The sequence below is a fragment of the Solanum stenotomum genome, chromosome 12 (assembly GCF_019186545.1).
Source record: "Solanum stenotomum isolate F172 chromosome 12, ASM1918654v1, whole genome shotgun sequence".
Lineage (NCBI taxonomy): Eukaryota > Viridiplantae > Streptophyta > Magnoliopsida > Solanales > Solanaceae > Solanum > Solanum stenotomum.
In genome coordinates, this window is record NC_064293.1 from 9,751,354 (window position 1) to 9,767,897 (window position 16,544).

At 41.3% G+C, this 16,544-nt stretch overlaps 1 long non-coding RNA gene across 2 annotated transcripts; it reads left to right on the forward strand.

Moving 5' to 3' along the window:
• Positions 1-4,453: 4,453 nt before the first annotated feature.
• On the forward strand, positions 4,454-16,189 carry LOC125849040 (uncharacterized). Of its 2 annotated transcripts, XR_007444581.1 has the most exons (4): positions 4,454-4,580; positions 13,628-13,817; positions 14,104-14,177; positions 15,661-16,189. It is a non-coding gene; the product is annotated as an uncharacterized LOC125849040 (long non-coding RNA). The 2 variants fall into 2 exon arrangements; XR_007444580.1 differs by lacking the exon at positions 14,104-14,177.
• The last annotated feature ends 355 nt before the right edge of the window (positions 16,190-16,544 follow it).

Below are 16,544 nucleotides of genomic sequence, written 5' to 3' on the forward strand. Positions count from 1 at the left end.
AATGGGTCGCAAGGGTTGAAATGGCAAGAGAGGCCATGGAGATATTAGGTCGGTGTATGAACGTGGTTGATGGCAAGTTCAAGACTCTCGAAGAATTCACCCTTGAAGAGACCGACAACCTACACAAAGAGTTGGAGGGACGCCAGCGTGCAGAGTTCGAGATGAAGGAGGCTATCACTTCCTTGGAGTGTCAGCTCATGGAGGCATTAAGCACGATCGAGACCATGAAGGCTGAGATGAAAGCACTCAAGAAAGGTGTGGAAGCTGGAGGATCAACGTCGTCCGACCGTGATACGGAGGTTAGAGTCGAGGCTCCCAAGCCATCTATATTCAAATGCTTCTGTGACGCCCAAGAGGTGGAGAACTTCTTGTGGCACTTGGAGAATTACTTCAAGTGTAGTCGGGTGAGGAGCGATAAGAACAAGATCAACAATGTCGTGTTGTATCTTTCGGAGATGGCCATGCTATGGTGGGGACGCAAGGAGGCCGGGATAGGGAAATGGACGTGCACCATCAATACCTGGAGCAATTCCGATAAGAGTTCAAGAAAGCCTTCTTCCCTAACAACATTATCTATGAGGTTAAGCGCAAGTTTAGGGAATTGAAGCAAACATGTAGCATTCGGGAGTACGTGAAGGAGTTTACCACTCTCACGCTTCAAATTCCCAACCTTACGGACAAAGACATGTTGTTCCACTTCATGGACGGATTGCAGAACTGGGTCAAGATGGATTGGAGCGGCGCCAAGTAAAGACCATCGATGAGGCCATCACACAAGCAGAAGACTTGACCGGCTTCAAGCATGACAGTCACGAAAGGCGAGGGCAAATGGTGCAAGGAGTAGTCATGCTAAAGGTGGGGGAGATCGTAGCCGACGCAAGGAGTAGCAAGCACATCCTAAGCAGCACGACTCCTACAAGTCATACGACAATCGGTTTGGGCGCCAGAACTACACAGAGAGGAAGGCGCAGACCACCAAGGGAGATGGTTGCTACATATGCGGTGGACCGCATGGCTATGCCAAGGGAGATGGATGTTACATATGCGGTGGACCGCATGGCTATGCTAGGTGCCCTGAGATAAAAAACCTTGGTGCCATCCTACGTGAGCATAAGGAGAAGGACACACAAGAGCAAGGGCAGGACGCAGTTGGGCATGGTGGGACTATGCGGTGCTATTGCCAAGCAGACGGAGAAGCCAGGAGACTTCAGCACATAGTATATAGACATCTCCATTAATGGACGACCAGCTCGTACCATGGTAGACTCCGGGGCCGAAGCTAATATCATGACCAAGACGGCGGTGGCAAGGTTGGGGCTAAGTTATAATATAAGCAACACCCGCCTCAAGACGGTCAACGCACCCCCAACTCCTGTGTGTGGAGTTGCCCGAGGAGTAAGCATCGCGTTGGGAAAGTGGCATGGTAAGACCAACTTTACCGTCGCTCTTTTAGATATCTTTGACATCATTCTTAGGAAAGAGTTCTTCCAAAGATGTCATACGATAATCGACCCCTACCTCCAACGACTCATGGTCATGAAGCGGGACGGTTCATGCATGGTACCTTTAGTCAAAGTGTCGAAGAAGGAAGGACATGCAGATTGTGAAGGGCCTGAAGAAAGGGGAGCCGACATTCATAGCCACCATTGCATGTTCGGGAGAAGACAATGGTGCTAATGAGCCTTTGCTACTGATCGTAGAAAAGGTCCTTGAAGAAAACAAGGACGTAATGTCGGACGAGCTGCCGAAGACTCTACCTCCTAGCTTCGAGGTAGATCACAAAATCGAGTTGGAGGTTGGAGCCAAGCCACCTGCACATACACCCTATCTCATGGTTTCACCCGAATTGGAGGAGCTGAAGAAGCAGTTAAAGGAGCTTCTCAAGGCCGGTCACATGCGTCTGTCGAAGGCACCTTATGGCGCGTCGATTCTATTCCAAAATAAGAAGGATGGATCATTGCGCTTATGCATCGACTACAGGGCGCTCAATAAGGTAACAATTAAGAACAAGTACCCTATCCCGCTCATTGCAGATTTGTTTGATAGACTTGGATAGGCCAAGTACTTCACCAAGGTGGATCTCCGAAAAGGCTACTACCAGGTGCGTATCACGGAGGGGGATGAACCAAAGACAGCGTGCGTGACAAGATATGGAGCTTTTGAGTAGTTGGTGATACCTTTCAGCTTAACCAACGCACCAGCCACCTTTTGCACGCTAATGAACAAGATCTTCCATCCCTACTTGGATCAGTTAGTGGTGGTTTACTTGGATGACATAGTCATCTACAGTAACACCTTGGAGAAGCATGTAGAGCACTTGAAAAAAGCTTTCCAACTCTTACGGGAGAACCAACTATATATCAAGCGGGAGAAGTGTGAGTTTGCCCAACATGAGGTGCATTTCTTGGGCCATATCATCAGTCAGGGTGAACTACGAATGGACAATGCCAAAATCCTGGCGACCCAAGAGTAGGAGGCGCCCACAAAGGTGACTGAACTAAGATTGTTTCTTCGACTTGCGAACTATTATCGCAGGTTCATAAGTGGCTACTCCGCTAAANNCGAAAAGGCTACTACCAGGTGCGTATCGCGGAGGGGGATGAACCAAAGACAGCGTGCGTGACAAGATATGGAGCTTTTGAGTGGTTGGTGATGCCTTTCAGCTTAACCAATGCACCCGTCACTTTTTGCACGCTAATGAACAAGATCTTCCATCCCTACTTGGATCAGTTCGTGGTGGTTTACTTGGATGACATAGTCATCTACAGTAACACCTTGGAGGAGCATGTAGAGCACTTGAAGAAAGTTTTCCAACTCTTACGGGAGAACCAACTATATATCAAGCGGGAGAAATATGAGTTTGCCCAACATGAGGTGCATTTCTTGGGCCATATCATCAGTCAGGGTGAACTACGAATGGACAATGCCAAAATCTGGGCGATCCAAGAGTAGGAGGCGCCCACAAAGGTGACCGAACTAAGATTGTTTCTTAGATTTGCGAACTATTATCACAGGTTCATAAGTGGCTACTCCGCTAAAGCCGCTCCACTGACCGAGTTATTGAAGAAGAATAAGTTGTGGGTTTGGAGCGAGGAGTGCCAAAAGGCGTTCGAGAGTTTCAAGGCTGCAGTGACAGAAGAGCGGGTCTTAACGCTGCCCGACTTTTCAAAAACCTTTGAGGTACATATGGATGCCTCAGTTTCACCATTGTGGGAGTCTTAATGCAAGATAGACACCCAATAGCATTTGAGAGCCGCAAGTTGAATGAGATCGAACAACGTTACACCGTGCAGGAGAAAGAGATTATGGCCATCGTACATTGCCTACGCACGTAGAGACACTACTTACTAGACTCCAAGTTCGTGGTCAAGACAGACAACATGGCCACTAACTACTTCTAATCGCAAAAGAAGATCACTCTGAAGCAAGCTACGTGGCAAGATTTTCTAGTTGAATTTGACTACATCTTAGAGTACAAGCCAGGAAGAGGCAACGTAGTGGCCGACGCACTAAGTAGGAAGACCGAGCTTGTTGTCATCACTACAGCCCATTATGACATTCAAGACGAAATCAAGGATGGCATGCAACATGATCCCGAGGCCAAGAAGCTTATGGAGTTGGATGCCCAAGGCAAGACAAGGCGCTTTTGGGTAAAATATGGCCTTTTGCTTACTGTCAGTCTGAGGGTCTACGTACCCAAGTTCAGGTCTATCAGGCGGCGAATTATTAAGGAAAGCCATGATACACCGTTGGCCGGGCATCCGGGGTAGCGACAAACAAGGGCGTTAATTGAGGTGATTTATTATTGGTCATGCATACGGGACGACATCGAGTGCTATGTGCAGATTTGTCTAGTGTGTCAACAAGACAGGCGGAGCAAAGGCAACCAGGAGGACTATTAGAGCCACTACCCATAGCAGAACGCCCATGGGAAAGTGTGACCATGGATTTAATCACTTCCTGGCCTAACTCCGACGGGTATGGGACAATCATGGTCGTGGTGGATAGATTTTCGAAGTATGCTAGCTTCATGCCCGCCACCGCCGGTTGCACCGCTAAGGAGGCTGCTCGATTCACTACTAGAAATAAGTTACTTTCTGACTACAAATGTGCAATCGGTATGTTAGATTTTTTTTTCCGACTACTGTAATCGGAAAATTAAAATTTATATTTTTCTAATTTTTAATAATTTTACTTGACTATGATTTCGACTACTAAAGTCAGAAAGTTCAGTGAAATGAAGTCAAAAAAATAATTAATCAGTTACCGATTACAGTAATCGGAAACTTATTTAAATAATTTTAAAAATATTATCAACTAGTGACTACGGTAGTCGGCCCTTTTACAATACTTTTTTTAGTTTAAAATTAATTTTATTTTTCATTTACTGTAATAGTTATTATTTTAAAATCACTCCTTAGTTAGAAAAAGACTATTTTATTAGAAAAAAAGTCGCTTTTATCAAATCAGTTTGGGCTCAGCAGAGGTTGCCAGCGTCGTCTCTCAAAGATGATACTGGTGTCGCCTCTCCCTCAGCTACTGGATTTCAATTTGGCTTAGCATTCGAATCTGTGAACGAGGTACTGTAATTTCTCCTTCCTCTTTAGGGTTTTAATTTCAATAATTTTGAGTGTGTAGGGTTTTAGTTTCAATTTGATGCAGAATAGAAGAGTTGGGACTTAGCAATGGAACAGTAACTAACAATGAAAAATAAAAAGAAGAAGTTAAGCTGAAACTAGCTAATTACGGCTAGGGTATATTTCATTGGTAATGTTAATAAGAAGAACATTACAATATATAGTACCTTAACCCTAGATGACTCACTATCCTCCTCCTTAAGAGATAAGGCACATACAGTACTATTTTTGCAGAAAAAGTAAAAGGACTAGATAGGGACCTTTCTAACAATTATGGGGTCCAAAGTATAAATAGCATAACTTAAGGGCAAAAGCAAAAAGAGGACAACAATCTAACCAACATAACGGCTAGGTACCACTAAGAAAGCCTAAGGTACACCTCTCAAAAACCTCCATCTCTTAGCTGGGACTCTCCTCCTCCTCAATCTGCATCATTACTCCTTCCTTAGAAACTTCCTTGTCCTCAAGGAAGAATGAAGGGAACCTTGTCTTGATCACATGATAATCTTCCCAAGTGGCTTGCTCTTTAGACATGTTCTTCCAATGTATCAAGAGTTGAGCCACAGCCTTATTTCCCTTTTTGATCATCCTTCTTTCTAGGATGCACCTTGGCTCCTCACAGTAAGGACTAGCAGGGTCAACAGTGGGTGGGTGAGTGAACTGAGCAGGCACCTCATGGCATAGCTTCAGCTGAGAGACATGAAATGTGGGGTGGATAGATATTTGAGGAGGTAAGAGGAGCTTGTAAGCTACTGGCCCCACCTTTTGAATCACTTGATAAGGACCATAAAACTTGGTTGATAGCTTGGTGAATGACTGGTTAGACACAGTAGTCTATCTATACGGTTGTATTTTGAGATAGACCCAATCTCCAACCTGTAATTGCCTGTCACTTCTCCCTTTATTGGCCAAAGATTGCATTCTTTGTTGAGCTCTATGCAAATGAAATCTGAGTAATTGGGTCTTGAGCTCCCTGGTGACCAGACTTCTATCTACTTCTTCATCAATAGAGTCACCAGCCATGTAGGGCAAATGTATGGGTGGGGGCTGCCCATATAATGCTTCATATGAAGTGGTCTGGATAGCAGAGTGGAATGTGGTGTTGTACCACTATTCTGCCATGGGCAAATAAATGGACCAATCTTTTTGGATGTCACTACAATAACATCTAAGGTAGGTCTCAAGAGTCCTGTTTAACACTTCAATCTGACCATCAGTTTGAGGATGGTAAGCAGTTGAAGTGCTCAAGGTGGCTCCATGTGCTGAGAATAGCTCTTGCCAAAACCTATTGATGAATATGGGATCCCTGTCACTCACTATGTTCTCAGGCATGCCATGAAGTTTGAAGACCTGATCCAGGAAGGCTTGTGCAACAGTAGCAGTTGTATAAGGGTGGCTTAAAGCTATGAAATGACTGTTTTTAGTCAACCTATCAACTACTACCATGATGGTATTTTTTCCTTTTGACTTTGGAAGGCCCTCAATGAAGTCCATGCTAATGTTGGACCAAGCTGATGTAGGAATAGCTAGTGGCTGCATGAGGCCTGGTGATGCTGCAGCATCATACTTGCTCCTTTGGCATATAGAACAACTTCTAACATACTGGTTAATGACATCTCTCAAATTCTTCCTGTAGAATAGCTGGGATATTCTCCTATATGTGTTNCACTACAATAACATCTAAGGTAGGTCTCAAGAGTCCTGTTTAACACTTCAGTCTGACCATCAGTTTGAGGATGGTAAGCAGTTGAAGTGCTCAAGGTGGCTCCATGTGCTGAGAATAGCTCTTGCCAAAACCTACTGATGAATATGGTATCCCTGTCACTCACTATGTTCTCAGGCATGCCATAAAGTTTGAAGACCTGATCCAGGAAGGCTTGTGCAACAGTAGCAGCTGTATAAGGGTGGCTTAAAGCTATGAAATGACTGTTTTTAGTCAGCCTATCAACTACTACCATGATGGTAGTTTTTCCTTTTAACTCTGGAAGGCCCTCAATGAAGTCCATGCTAATGTTGGACCAAGCTGATGTAGGAATAGCTAGTGGCTGCATGAGGCCTGGTGATGTTGCAGCATCATACTTGCTCCTTTGGCATATAGAACAACTTCTAACATACTGGTTAATGTCATCTCTCAAATTCTTCCAGTAGAATAGCTGGGATATTCTCCTATATGTGTTTTCCATTCCTGAGTGACCACTACTGGTTCTATTATGCCAAATTTGCATTATGTCTTGCCTGAGTTGCTCATCCTGGCCTACCACTATCTTACCATACCTTCTGAGCTGCTGATTGTAATAAGTAAACCCTTTTTGGCCCTCCCCTTGATCTATTATCTTCTGGATGACTTCCTTTAACGTATCATCTCCCTCCCAGCTGGTCTTGATCCTATGGAAAAGGTTAATTTCCACACGGATAATAGACAGCAAGAATAAATGTGTTGCTGGCACCCTGGAGAGAGAATCAGCAGCCTTATTCTCTCTTCCCTTCTTGTATTCAATCTGGAAGTCAAATTGCATTAGTTTGGCTATCCATTTCATCTGTGTACCTGTGTGTAACTTCTGATCCAGTAAAAACTTTAGGGCCTTCTGGTCTGTTCTTACTACAAATTGTCTCCCTAAAAGATATTGGGACAATTTGGTTACTGCCAGGACCAAAGCTAGTAATTCCTTGTCATACACAGACAAAACTTGATGCCTAGGTGCTAGTCCCTTGCTTAGATAAGCTAGAGGATGCCCTTCTTGCATCAAGACTGCTCCAATTCCAGTGTCACAGGCATCAGTCTCCACTACAAACTGTAGTGTGCTGCTAGACAAGCTGAGTACAGGTGCACTTATCAAAGCTCTCTTGAGTTGGTTTAAAGCCATTGTTGCCTTGTCATTCCAGACAAACCCTTCCTTCTTAAGAAGATCAGTCAGGGGCTTGCTTATCCAACCGTACCTTCTTATAAATCTTCTGTAGTAACCGGCCAACCCCAAGAATCCCCTCAACTCTTTCACAGATTTAGGAGTTGGCCATTCTTGAACAGCAACAATCTTCTTAGGATCAGTGGCCACACCTTCAGCAGAAATGAAGTGTCCTAGGTATTCCACCTTAGAAGATCCAAAAGAACATTTGCTTTTCCTGACTAAGAGCTGGTGTTTGATCAATAAGTCAAAGACAACTCTCAAGTGTTGTAGATGCTCCTTCATGTTCTGACTATAGACAAGGATGTCATCAAAGAAAACTAAGATGAATTTCCTAAGATGGTCCTTGAATACATGGTTCATAAGTCCCTGGAAGCTAGAGGGAGCATTTGTGAGACCAAAGGGCATCACTAGGTATTCAAAGTGACCTGTGTGTGTCCTGAAGGCAATCTTCTGCACATCTGCTTGGGCCATTCTTATCTGGTGATAGCCTGACCTTAAGTCTAGCTTAGTATAAACCCTTGAACCTCCCAACTCATCCAACAATTCCTCAATGATAGGAATAGGAAACTTGTCTTTGATGGTGATCTTGTTCAATGCCCTGTAATCCACACACAATCTCCAAGAGCCATCCTTCTTTCCCACTAGCACCACAGGTAAGGCATAAGGGCTACAACTTGGTTGTACTATGCCTTGGTCAAGCATTTCTTGGACTAGTTGTTCAATGATGTCCTTTTGCCTTGAGGAATACCTGTAAGGTCTATTGTTCAATGGGTTACTATCATTTTGCAATGGAATCATGTGATCAAAAGTGGACCTGGAAGGAGGAAGTTGTTTTGGTTCACTAAATAACAGATGGAACTCCTCAGTCAATGTTATAATTCCAGGGTGTATTTCTCTTGTTGTTTCTGTTTCTACTATTGAGTCTTCTGTAGGCAAGACTCTAATCATGAACAATTGTCCACCATTTTGAGTCATTTTATCCAACCCCTTGGCATTAACCATCCTGGTATTCTCCTTATTTCCCTGCAACTGCACCTTCTGACCTTGGTACATAAATGCCAAGGTGAGTTTTTGGAAGTTCAGTTGGAGGTCTCCCAAGGGTAACAGCCACTGCACCCCTAAGATCATATCACAAGATCTCAAAGGAAGCAATAAGAAGTTATCCACAAAGGTGTGTCCGTTGCATCATCCAGGGAAGACCCTTGCACATCTCAGTGGTCTGTCTGTTGCCCCCATCTGCAACATTGATGGACTGAGGTCTGACCATTAGCACCTCAAGCTCTAACTGTCTGGCTACTTCTTCATCAATGAAGTTGTGAGTGCTACCGGGATCTATGAGAATATTAAGGGGTCTTTTTTCATTGTACCCCACCACCCTAAGTGTGTGAAATCCCAGAATTCCATTCAAGGCATGAATGGAGATCTCACACTTCTCCACACCTTCAGCTTCCACTTCAAGTACCTCTTGGACATCTGGTTCAGGCTCTTCTTCTGGTTCTTCTTCATCACATACCTCTAGCAAGTATAGTTGTTTAGCAGCATTACATTTGTGACCAGGGACAAACTTCTCATCACAAAAGAAGCAGAGGCCCTTTTGTCTTTTTTCACTCATCTCAGCTGGAGTGAGTCTCCTAGTGTTGCTTCTATTGAGGCTCACATTGTGATCCCTCTTTGGGGACTGATACTCCTTCCTATTAGTGACTCCCCTGTTACTAACCCCAAGGAATGCTCCCTTGTTTTGGCTAGATCCCCCACTGTACATCGAAGATTTAGCCAACCTGAGTTGGGCGTTCACCTGAGCTTCAGTGTTTCTTGCCAGTTGGTATGCCTGGGGTAATGAATAAGGCCTATGGTTCTTTACAGTGAACCCTATCTCTGGTTTCAGCCCAGTGATAAAGGCACTGATTGCATATTCTGGAAGTAGAACCAACCTTGTCATGATCCTGTCAAATTCTTTTTGATAATCTTCTACAAGGCCATTTTGTTTAACCAGCTTTAACTTAGACATGGGGTCTGCATACTCAACTCCAAACCTATCCATCAATATATATACATATTCCTCCCAAGAAGGAAGGGGAAGGTGGGTCCTGCTTCTAATGTAAGCCAAATGCCACTCAATGGCTATGTCATCAAAATGAATGGAAGCCACTTTAACACTTTGACTGTAATCTATCTCATCCAAGGAAAAAAACTGCTCCACCTTGCACAGCCAAGCTCTCAAGTTAGTGCCATTAAAATGAGAGAACTCAAACTTTGTCATTCTTGTCATAGTTAGATCACCATGGTGATGATTGGTCTGCATAGATGGTCCTGTAGCACCATCTCCTCCTTGTGTTCCCACCGGTGCTTGGCCAATTGGAAGGGAATGAGAGTTATGACCTATGTTAGCAAAACTTTGGGGCATGAAGTTTACTCCTAAAGGATATCCTAATGGGGAGTAAGGAGGCATAGTTGGTCCCCCTGCAGGGGGAGGTACCATGCCATTGGATTCCCAAAGGGAGTGTAAATCTCCCCACTGCCATCTCGACCCTCAACACTCTTTCCTCTATCAAACCTTCTCACTTCATCCAAAGATTCTTTAAGCTCACCAAAGACCTTCTCATGTTGGCTTTCCCATTGAGTTTGTTTAACAGTAAGGTTAGCAACCTCTATTGTCATCCTCTCAAACATAGATTTGATTTCATTCATCTCAGAACCCATAACTAGATACCACAGACCTCAAGAAAGTGCTCTGATACCAAATGATGCAGAATAGAAGAGCTGGGACTTAGCAATGGAATAGTAACTAACAATGAAGAATAAAAAGAAGAAGTTAAGCTGAAACTAGCTAATTACGGCTAGGGCATATTTCATTGATAATGTTAATAAGAAGAACATTACAATATATAGTACCTTAACCCTAGATGACTCACTATCCTCCTCCTTAAGAGATAAGGAACATACAGTACTATTACTGCAGAAAAAAGTAAAAGGACTAGATAGGGACCTTTCTAACAATTATAGGGTTGTCACGCCCCGAGCCTACACCCTGGGCGGGACCGGCACCCGGAGACCATTTCTGGCCCCAAGCGAACCCTTGGCCTGGCTTTCTTAACTCAACGGAAACCTAACTCAACAGAATAACTCAAAGAAATGCAATATTTCAAAACAACTTAACTTATAAAATATGGCCATAAGGCAACCCGAATCTCAAAATAGGATATTTACATATATACATAGATAAGAGACTCAAAACTAGCGGACTAACTGTCTGTCTATGAAGCCTCTAAGAAATACTGAGATGGATGTTGGGACAGACCCTGCAACATCCTAATAAGACAAAAACTAAGAACACAAAATAATTGAGTCCTCCAGAATGCAAGGAGGCTCACCACTGACTCTGGAGTGCTCAGCTGGATCAACGACTAGCAGGCTGCTGATCCGGGGTACCTGAATCTGCATCATCAAACGATGCAGGCCAACTGGCGTCAGTACATGGAATGTACGAGTATGCGAGTGGGAAAGCCAAAACACAACTTAAGCTTGAAAGGAATTACAAGAGAACACTTACCCCGGCTCTGTACGACTCATGATTAACTGAACTCAATATATAAAGCAATAAGACGCATGCGATATATATATAGATTGTAAAACAGTATAAATGTCACGACCCAGGAGCACCCCCTAGTCGTAACCGGCGTACTCGACCTCGAAGAGGTCTAATACAAGCCTCTTAGCATTCATTCATCGCATAGACACCAAAACTATAAGGAANGGGTATGAGAATTCTGACCCATATTAGCAGAATTTTGGGGCATGAAGTTTACTCCTAAAGGATATCCTGTTGGGGAGTAAGGAGGCATAGTTGGTCTCCCTGCAGGGGGAGGTACCCATGCCATTGGATTCCCAGAGGGAGTGTAAATCTCCCCACTGCCATCTTGACCCTTAACACTCTTTCCTCTATCAAACCTTCTCACTTCATCCAAAGATTCTTTAAGTTCACCAAAGGCCTTCTCATGTTGGTTTTCCAATTGAGTTTGTCTAACAGTAAGGTTAGCAATCTCTGTTGTCATCCTCTCAAACATGGATTTGATGTCATTCACCTCAGAACCCATAACTAGATACCACAGAGCTCAAGAAAGTGCTCTGATACCAAATGATGCAGAATAGAAGAGTTGGGACTTAGCAATGGAACAGTAACTAACAATGAAAAATAAAAAGAAGAAGTTAAGCTGAAACTAGCTAATTACGGCTAGGGTATATTTCATTGGTAATGTTAATAAGAAGAACATTACAATATATAGTACCTTAACCCTAGATGACTCACTATCCTCCTCGTTAAGAGATAAGGAACATACAGTACTATTTCTGCAGAAAAAGTAAGAGGACTAGATAGGGACCTTTCTAACAATTATGGGGTCCAAAGTATAAATAGAATAACTTAAGGGCAAAAGCAAAAAGAGGACAACAATCTAACCAACATAACGGCTAGGTACCACTAAGCAAGCCTAAGGTACACCTCTCAACAGCCTCCATCTCCTAGCTGGGACTCTCCTCCTCCTCAATCTGCATCACAATTTCCATTGAGGTACTGTAAACTTTTTCCTTTCTAGTTTTAGTGAAAAAGAAACTATATAGGATACTTGCTCGTAATCGATTGTTTGCTGCTTGTGTTCAAATCGTGGGGTAACACCTTCAGTTGGGTGTTATTTTTCGTGCATCTCTTTTGAAGAGATGGTCCTATTGAAATAGTGATGAAATTAGTGTAGTGGATATTGTTATAAGGCCACAGACTCCGAATTGAGTCTGGAGTTGCCGGCCGGTGAAATTGTACCTCGTTTATGTGATGAAGAATCCTTGATGTCGTTGTGTCTCATGTTTGTGATTTAAATGATATTTGTGAGTAGCTTATAACCGTTGTGTGGTATATCCATTCGCTTCATCTTTAACTATACTTGCTACCTCATTTATCCATCTACTACCTAGAAATCTATGCTTGAATCCCTAGACAGGAGCATGGTCTTGAGGGGAAAGATTGTGGCATTTGAACTTGTATACTATCATTTGAGTTTTCTTATACACCTTTCCAGAGTGGTTACTTGAATCCTTTTGACCAGCAAATCATGTTCTAGAATGGTAATAAAAATAGATCCCCAAACCTCCGTCAATAATTTTAAGAATACTTGAAAAAAGCACACGCTTTGTAAGTGGAGATAAGACGTTTGATAACAAAAACCATCAGAAACACCTTCAGTTGCTTGCTATTCTAAAGAAGAAGAAGATAAAAATACCGAAAGTTTCCGCTTAACTAATAAGAGCTAGCAGGAAAAGGATAAATACATATAATAGTAAATTTCTGTTACAAACAAAGGGTAAGGTTGAGAATCAATTGAGTTTCATCAATATCCTGGGGAGTCGAGAAAGTACGAGCATCAGCAGTAGTAGTAAAATATTCATGATTAGGTGGAGGAGGATAGAAACCATTATTAGAGGATGAGGAGGAACAAAAATAGTTAAAGTTATTGTTTAGAATGTCCCTGCTTTGAGAATCGATTAGAACTTCAATTGAGGAAGATGATGACCAGACAACAGTTGAGAATCAAATCATATTGGAGAACGTATTGCAATCTTGATATACCAAAAGGGGAAAAACCAAGCAACTTCACTTTTGCCATCTCACAGCTTTCACATTGTTTTTTCTCCTTCGGAATTGCTTGTACTTGGACAAAAGAAACAAGTAAACCTAGCTGCTGAGTAATCTTAAGATCAATCCATGATAAAGTGACATAAGGAATATATAGAACCACATATCTCTAGTTGGTGTGATGTGATTTCTACGCCACTCATAAAATCCATAATAGCAATTAACATCACTTTCTTGGCTAGTGATTTCCTTTCTACTATTTTTAGTTTTCATGTACAAGTTCTGTTAGTTGTAAGCTACTAAAACTTAATTAGCTCACTTGTGGGTGTTGAATTGGTGTGCAACTGGACGTTCCATTGCCATCAATGCATCCTATTACTCGAATCAACCACCCGTTCCTCTTTACCAGTCACTACTAAATTACATGTTAACCGCTGTTAAGAAGGGTGGATGTTGTGCAGGTTGAGGTAGGATCAAGCACTCACTAAATTTCTCGGAATGCAGCTATGTGGACTGCAGAAAAATTGCAGGACTGTTGAGAATTTTGGTTTCCTGTACAAAAATTGTATAGCACTCCGTGTTCAACGACTGTAAGTTGGTGAAAAGAAGAATTCCAGGAACCAAACTGGGGTGAAATGGGGTAAATTTTGCGTAAGAACCATTTGTATTGTGTTTCTATAACTGTACGTTGGCATTAATGATATATCAGCTGTGAAAATTGTAAGGTTAACTTTATCATCACTATAGAATATGAACTTGACAACTCAAAATTACTAGACTATTGACATGTAATAATTCATGTGATATTTTGTGATGTTTGTTATCTAGTTGATTTATTAAATATTGTAAATATTTCCTATTTTAAGGGTTATATTTCTTGTAATTTATTTCTGTTTGTGTTTTGTTTGATGAATAACCTTTATTTTGTGTGTTGAAGGCTCCTTGATTTTATTCGTTGACAAAATAGAACATGAACGAATATGGACAATTATAAAAGAAAAAATTTATGAGGTCAGTACCATGAAACCAACCATCTGTTTATTTTTCCAGTGAATTGTCTGATATGTTGTAGCATTTCGTACATACTTGTAGTTGCTGACATATTTTTATACTATGAATTCGAAAAGTGGGAGATGTCATTTATTTTGTGCATACTTTATACTCTCCCTGGATTGAATCTTTTGGAAATTGTATCAAGGGTGTTTGTATAGAAAGACTTGCTATATTTCTAGCACCTTTTTTTTTCCAGTTTCTTAGACGTGATGAAAATGGCTCTCTACTCAACTAAAAAGTGAAACATGAATGATGGTAAGAATGCAGTCTTTACTAGAACTCATCTGAAAGCCAGGTTCCACATAAAGTATGTATAAATTCCACATAATCATCTAATTCCTTATTAGCTGCTTAGGGCAAGTAGAAAATATAGATGAGACAAACAATGGCAAAGTTTGTCAAACGCCAAAATGAGGAAACTAAAACATGTGATTGATACAGTAACTCACATATAGAGCACAAAACAGAGCAATGATAATGCTTGCTATATAAATTGCAGTGGCATATATATTCTCTTCCCAGTAACTGGACATTTAGGGTTGCTGACTCTCTTCTTAGTGGTCTGGTAAATTAGCTTTCCACCAAGAGTTTTGACAATCTGTGTTGATTGGATTTGGTGGCGTAACTATGCCGCTACTCACATATAGAGCACAAAACAGAGCAATGATAATGCTTACTATATAAATTGCAGTGGCATATATATTCTCTTCCCAGTAACTGGACATTTAGGGTTTCTGACTCTCTTCTTAGTGGTCTGGTAAATTAGCTTTCCACCAAGAGTCTTGACAATCTGTGTTGATTGGCTGTGGTGGCATAACTATGCCGCTTTCGATAGGTATGTCTGTGAACCATCTTCTAGGTTAGGTTTGATTCTTTAATTTCTGGGTGAGATTTTTGGTTGTATTGTACAGATATGCAATATGCTATATGTGCATACTATGAAAAGAAATTTTCAGTGGTAGTGCCAGTAATTTGGGTGCATGTGTATCATTGTGAAGTGTTCATGTTTTTGTTCTCTCTGGTCCATGCGGGAGTTATGGGATGTGCTGGAAATTAAGCAGTAGTTAAGATACTCCTCTTCCAATACTTTGATTCTGCAGAGTCTCTATAGAATATGAGAAAAGAACACATAATATGTTCTACTGTTGGTACTTCCTTTTCCATACTTAGATTAGGTTCAACTCCATTGACAACAATGGCATACCAAATACCAAGTAGTGAGCAGATACTGAATTCTTATTCTCTATCTCTTCAAAAACACGCCAAGCATAATCACCACTACCTGCTGATGTGGAGGGTCGTAAGCGGTGGGTCAGCTTTAGTCATAGTAGAGAGAGGAAAGAGGACTTAGAGAGAAGTTGCCAATATTGATCTTGTCTTACTTAACTATGTATTATGTCTTAAAGAAATGGGGTTATTGATTATTTAACGTTTATTTCAGGTTGGATTTCAAAGAAGCTTGGACAGATGGCGTCAAACACAACCTACTTCTGAGGATGGTTCCACAACCCAACTAACATCTGATGATATTACTTTAATATGGACAAATGTTGCAGGAGGTGTGAAGAAAGGCAGAGTTTACGGGCTTGGAGCACAGCCTTCCTCATGTCATCCATCACCGTTGTTGTCTGGTGCTTCTACTTCTCAAACTTCAGAAGAAATGGAAGCAATGCGAAGATAGATTTGAATGCTAACAGAACGACTTCAATTATCTGAAGCTAACTATGCTAAAGTGCAGAAGTTCATGGAGAAACATATGGTTGAATCTGATGATGGCGAAGAAGAGACCGACTCTGATGAAGAGTAAATTATGTTCTGGTTGTTTAGAAATTTTTCTATGACATTTAGACTTGTTTTAAACTATTTACTTCCGTTTTGATTAACAACTTAATACTTATTAGACTTGATTTTGATGATACTTGAACTTTTAGACTACATTGTGAATCTGTGAATCAAGTGGAATTTGAATGTTGAGGAATTTATTAGATGTTTGATTTTATTGTTACGTTGAATTTTTATGGATGGTACTATAATTTAGCAGGTGGTGTTCCAAAATAAAAAAACATTTTTCTATATATTAAGAATATAGCTTTCTTATATAATTTTTTTAGAAAATTACAAATGCCGACTACAGTAGTCGGAAGATCACCTAAATAGTTATAAATTAATTATTTATACCGACTATAGTAGTCGGAAGAGTACTGAAATGATTAATAATTGTCGACTACAATGATCAACATATATATAATTAATTATTTAATTAAATAACTGTTATGACAACCATAGTTGGCGTTATTAAATTAATAAATTATTATTTAATAAGTA